At 41.5% G+C, this 6,000-nt stretch overlaps 1 pseudogene; it reads right to left on the bottom strand.

Annotated features, from left to right (window-relative positions):
- Nucleotides 1-2,683: 2,683 nt before the first annotated feature.
- Nucleotides 2,684-6,000, bottom strand: part of LOC100619583 (ubiquitin domain-containing protein UBFD1-like) — a 31,477-nt pseudogene continuing 28,160 nt past the window's right edge.

The raw sequence follows: 6,000 nt of genomic DNA, 5'->3' as shown, positions 1-6,000 counted from the left end.
TTAAGTGGCTAATAAAGAGTTCTTTCCTTCCTTCCTAGCACTTCAAGAGAGATCCAAGTCAAATGAGTTGACTTTTGTGAACTTCAAGAATAACCTGTATAACGAGAAGAATTATACTGATTTTGAAGTAATGGGAACAACTTTTTGTGAGAATTTTTTTTCTAGCCTCATCCCTATATGGGGTGAAAGGAAGAGAAGTTTATACTTATAACCTACCATCATTACCACCATATAACTCACAATGAGACTTCCTGATTGGCTGAGGTGGATTTGGGGGTTATAGACTAGACCAGTGATTAGATTCTAGTGCATGAAGCAGAGATGGAGTAGAGAATTGGAAGAGCTAATATCCAAAATGCTTTGTGTTAACCCCCATTCTAAGAGACCAGCCAGATGAACTATGAGGGGAGAAGGCAACAGCTATTATTAACATGGAGGCAGCTAGGTTGTGAATGACTGGAGCGCTGGATCTGGAGTCAGAAAGACTCATCTTCCTGAGTTCAAATCTAGCCTCAGACACTTACCGGCTGTGAGACTTTAGACAAGTCACTTAAGCCTATTTGCCTTAGTTCCTCATTAAGGGTGGAAGGGTTATTTTTATGAAATAGTCAGACCTGAGTTTTTGTAAGACCACTTTGGTAGCTGAGTAGAAGATGAACTAGAGTGGGAAGAGATGAAAAATGAACTGGAGAAGGGCCAGTGTCCTTGCAAAGAAAATCCCAAAAGGGGTCATGAAGAGTCAGACACGACTAAAAAATGACTGAACAGCAATTATCAACATTCCTAAGAGAATAATGACTTCTTTCTGACCTTGAGGTTGCATATGGAGAGTAAATAAACCCAGGAAGAAAAGACCCTCAGATTATGTTCTTAGTCTGTTTCTTGAATGGTGATTATAGAGCTGAGTGTGTCGACAAAAGGAGGAAAAAGATAAGATGTCTATCACAAAGTAATATAGTTCTATGCAGACAGATTACCTTGAAAGGATTTCATTTTGTATCTGTATGATTTCATTAGTTCACATGGATTTAATTATCATCTCTAAACAGATGATTTCCAGGTCTGCACATCCAGCTCTAATCTCTCTCCTGAGGTTCAGTCCCACATCATGAACCACTTCTTTGACATCTCAAACTGGAGGTCCCCTAGGCAAACTCGACATATCCCAAACTCATCTTTTCTACAAAACTCTTCCCTCTTCCTAACTTTTCTACTATTATCAAGGGCACCCACCACCATTTTCCCAGATGGCTACGTTTGCAACTTCAGTGTCATCCTCAGCTCCTCACTCCTCACTCACATTTACCTTATTTATCCAATCTATTCTCATATTTTATTCTTTCCACTTTCACAGCAGCATTCATATATATACATATATACAGAAATATATATATATGTATATATATAGTATATGTCTATCTTCTTTAGATAGACAGATGGATAGCTAGATAGATATCACCTCTCCTAACACATAGCCACCATTCTGATGAGAGACCTTCTCATCTTTCATCTAGAATATTGCTCTACCTTTATAATTCATCTTTTCTCACGCCAATCTATCTTTCACTCAACTGCCAAATTGGTCTTCCTAAAGTTTAGGCTTTACCACTTCATGAAAATGACTTTTCCCCCTCAATGAGCTCCAACAGTTCCCTATTATCTCCAGCATCAACTATGATCATAATACTAATAATAATAACTAACATAAGTGCCAAGCACTTTGCTAAGAGTTTTAAAATTATTATCTCATATGAATTTCACAACACTCCTTGGAGGAAGTGCTATTAATATCCCCATTTGACAAATGAAGAAACTGAAGCAGATAGAGTTGAAATAATTTCCTCAGGGTAACACAGCTGGTAACTGAGTCTGGATTTGAAATCAGGTCTTCCTTCTTTTAGCACTTAAAACTCTTTGTCACTTAGGCTTTTCCTCCCTTTCATTCTTACAATTTCCTTTCTCCAGCTACAATGACCTGCTTGTAACTCCTTGAACACAAATCTCCACCTCCCAAATCTGTGCCTTAGCACTGACTGTCCTTTAGACCCAGAATGCTCTGCTCCCTCATTTTTTTTAATTTAATTTTATTGATTAATTAAGAAAAATTTTCCATGGTTAGTTACTTGATTCATGTTCTTTCCCTCCTCTTTTCCCTCTCTCCTCCTGTAGCCAACGAGCAATTCTACTGGGTTTTACATGTGTCATTGATCAAGACCTATTTCCATATTATTGTTACTTGCATTAGGGTGAACACTTAGAAATCTATATCCCCAGTCATATCCCCATCAAACCATGTTATCAAGCAGTTGTTTTTCTTCAGTGTTTCTACTCCCACAATTCTTCCATTGAATGTGGATAGTGTTCTTTCTCGTAGATCACTCCAAATTGTCTTGGATCATTGCATTACCACCACTGTGGGAGTCCATTACATTCAATTGTACAACAGTGTATCAGTCTCTGTGTACAATGTTTTCCTGGTTCTGCTCCTCTCACTCTGCATCACTTCCTGGAGGTTGGTCCAGTCTCCATGGAACTCCTCCACTTTATTATTTCTTTTAGCACAATAGTATTCCATCACCAACATATACCACAATTTGTTCAGCCATTCCTCAAAGGGCATCCCCTCATTTTCTAATTTTTTGCCACCACAAAGAGCACAGCTATCAATATTCTTTTTTTTCTGAATTAAGATTTATTGATTTCCACTGTATTCACTTTAAATATGGTTTGAAGCTGACTGAAGGGAAGGGATTTTGCTATTTTAAGTTAAAAGTAAACTAATGGTGAAAGTACATCACCTCTGGCTTCAGTCAATATCTCCTCAGATTTGAATTAATAAAAGTTCCAGGACTATGAAATCCAGGCATGTTGCAGGCTTCTCCCAGAAATGTCCTTCACTTTGGGTCAGTCTTCTGTGCCAGAGGTGAAAGTGCTTTCAAAAATATTGCCATTTTCCCAGCACAGTGTCTTTGATTGCATCCACATACTGAGTTGGAACCCAATACACCCAGTAGTAAGAGGCTTCGGTGGGACCCAACTGAAATGCCATCATGTGGTAATCTTCATGTCCTTCAGCAGGTTCACTGACCACATTAGGAGCCCATGGGTAATTTTTCAGTTCCCTCTTTAGTGCCAATCCACAATTGGTCTTGTTCTAGTTTAAAGGTGAGTCTCACTTTTCCTCCTGCCTTATTGTACATGCCTGATAAAGGTACTGTTGGCAGTCGTTCCTGAGCACCCTTAACAGAAGGCATCACGTCTTCAGGTTTCCCCTTTATCCAACACTTTTCTGCGTTGCTTTTGCCTCCAAAGTGGCTCCTTTTTACTCTCTTCGGCTTTTGCTTCTTGCTGTGCTGCATCTTTGGGTGTATTTACTGCTAAAACATCATTTATTGTAGATCCAACCACCATAATCTTGGCACCACTCGTCACTTTGATTCCCGGTAATGTTTTCTCCTCAGGTTCCTTAAACATAACTTTCTGCATGGCAGGTGGTAGTCCTGTAATGGAGTGGATCCTGCGCTTCAGGTCCGCTCCGGAGCTGTCCAGAGGCACCCGAACGTCCTATTTGTTTTTGTTCCAGATGATCCACCAGCTCCTTCTCCGTTTCCGCGTCGTCGCCGTTGCTGACCCATAGACTGGGCACTGGTGGCTGGTCGGCTTGCAGGCTGCCCTTGTCCGCAGTGGCCGAGGACGAGGAGGAGGTCTCAGCCTTGGCATCCACACAGTTGAGTTGCAACTTCTGGGCAAATGTTTCCAAGCCGGGCTCCTCGACTTCAGTCCTCCCTGTCCCCTCTTATTCCCTAGGAGGCTGAAGGAGCTCTCCTCTCCTTAGAGCCCAAAGGTGTGGGAAGTAACCGGGGAGGGTCAGTAATCCCAACCACCGTAAACCAGCTGAGATTGTCCAGGACGCAGCTATGACTATTCTTGTACAGGTCTTTTTCCTTATTATCTCTTTGGGGTATAAACCCAGCAATGGTATGGCTGGATCAAAGGGCAGGCAGTCTTTTAAAGCCCTTTTGCCCCCCACTTCTGCCTCATGATTTTCTCTACAAGACTTCAATACTCAGATCAAACTTTCTAGAAGAAACCCTTCCCAGCCATTCCTCCCTCATCTGTGCCTTCCCCTCAAATTATCTTCTATTTCAGCAAGGTGATGTAGGCTGTCCCAGGCCAGGCACAGAGTCAGGAAGACTCAGCTTCTTGAATTCAAGTCTGGCCCCAGACACTTACTAGCTATGTGACTCTGGGCAAGTCACTTAACCCCGTTTACCTTAATTCCTCAAATGGAAAATGAAGGAGAAGAAGATGACAACCCCTCCAGTATCTTTGTTAAAACAACCCCAAAATGGGTCACAAAGAGTTAGACATGACTGAACAACACAACAAATTGTGTGTGTGTGTGTGTGTGTGTGTGTGTGTGTGTGTGTGTGTGTGTGTGTGTATAAGCCGGAACTGTTTCTGCCTCCCTCTGTAGGGCTTTCTTTGTACCTGGAACAAAGTGAACACTCCATAAATATTTGCTGAATTATTCTGTGTTGGTCTGTTATAGATCTGCTTTGTGCAATTGTTACATGCTGTCTGGGGCTCCAATTCATCTAAGATTTTAGGAAGGAAGAACTTGGGCACAAAAGACTGTGTCCCAAAGCCAGTGACAACTGTACCTTTAACAATATCTTCTGAGCTGGAGGGGATGTGGCAAAGCAGGGACATTAATTCATTGCTGGTGGAGTTGTGAACTGATCCAACCATTCTGGAGGGCAATTTGGAACTATGCCCAAAGGGCGACAAAAGAATATCTACCCTTTGACCCAGCCATAGCACTGCTGGGTCTGTACCCCAAAGAGATAATGGACAAAAAGACTTGTACAAAAATATTCATAGCTGTGCTCTTTGTGGTGGCCCAAAACTGGAAAACGAGGGGATGCCCATCAATTGGGGAATGGCTGAACAAATTGTGGTATATGTTGGTGATGGAATACTATTGTGCTAAAAGGAATAATAAAGTGGAGGAGTTCCATGGAGAGTGGAAAGACCTCCAGGAAGTGATGCAGAGCGAGAGGAGCAGAACCAGGAGAACATTGTACACAGAGACTAATACACTGTGGTATAATCGAACGTAATGGACTTCTCCATTAGTAGTGGTGTAATGTCCCTGAACAACTTGCAGGGATCCAGGAGAAAAAAACACCATTCATAAGCAAAGGATAAACTATGGGAGTGGAAACACCGAGAAAAAGCAACTGCCTGAATACAAAGGTTGAGGGGACATGACAGAGGATAGACTCTAAATGAACACTCTAATGCAAATACTATCAACAAAGCAATGGGTTCATATCAAGAAAACATCTAATGCCCAGTGGACTTACGCGTCGGCTATGGGGGGTGGGGGGGAGGAAAAGAAAATGATCTATGTCTTTAACGAATAATGCTTGGAAATGATCAAATAAAATATATTTTTAAAAAAAAGAAAAAGAAAAAAAAACAATATCTTCTGAATCTTTCTTCGTTCCTTGAAGCATGTCTGTGCCCACAATAATGAAACTGGCAGCTTGATCATCTTTTTTGAAAGAGATGATATTCTTGATTTATGGGCTCAAGATTGGGATTCGGGAATCAGGGGAGTTAAAAATTAGCAAAAGGCGAAAGCTTTGTGCCTGAGTATGAATAATTTCCTGAATTTTTTCCAAGAAAGGTCTGGTGCCCTCAGAAAACGGATGGAAGTTAATAAAGCTCAAGGCCTAGCTGCAGTATGCCACAAATAAACAAGGCCAAGACTGGCATGCTCAATTGTCATGGATAATAGGATGTTCAGGTAGAGCAGAAGAGTCACAGATTCCTAGAGGAAGTAAGCATGGCCTAGCCATCAATATGTAACAGTGAAATTGGTGTAATAAATGAACATTCTAGTAAATGCCAGCCTTTGGCAAGGACTGGAACTAATAGTCTTGACAGCCATCCTTACCTCTCAAGCCATCCCTTAGGGAATGTCAGTGGCTC

Source organism: Monodelphis domestica, chromosome 4 (genome assembly GCF_027887165.1).
Source record: "Monodelphis domestica isolate mMonDom1 chromosome 4, mMonDom1.pri, whole genome shotgun sequence".
Taxonomy (NCBI): Eukaryota; Metazoa; Chordata; class Mammalia; order Didelphimorphia; family Didelphidae; genus Monodelphis; species Monodelphis domestica.
This window is presented reverse-complemented; position numbering and strand designations above follow the sequence as displayed.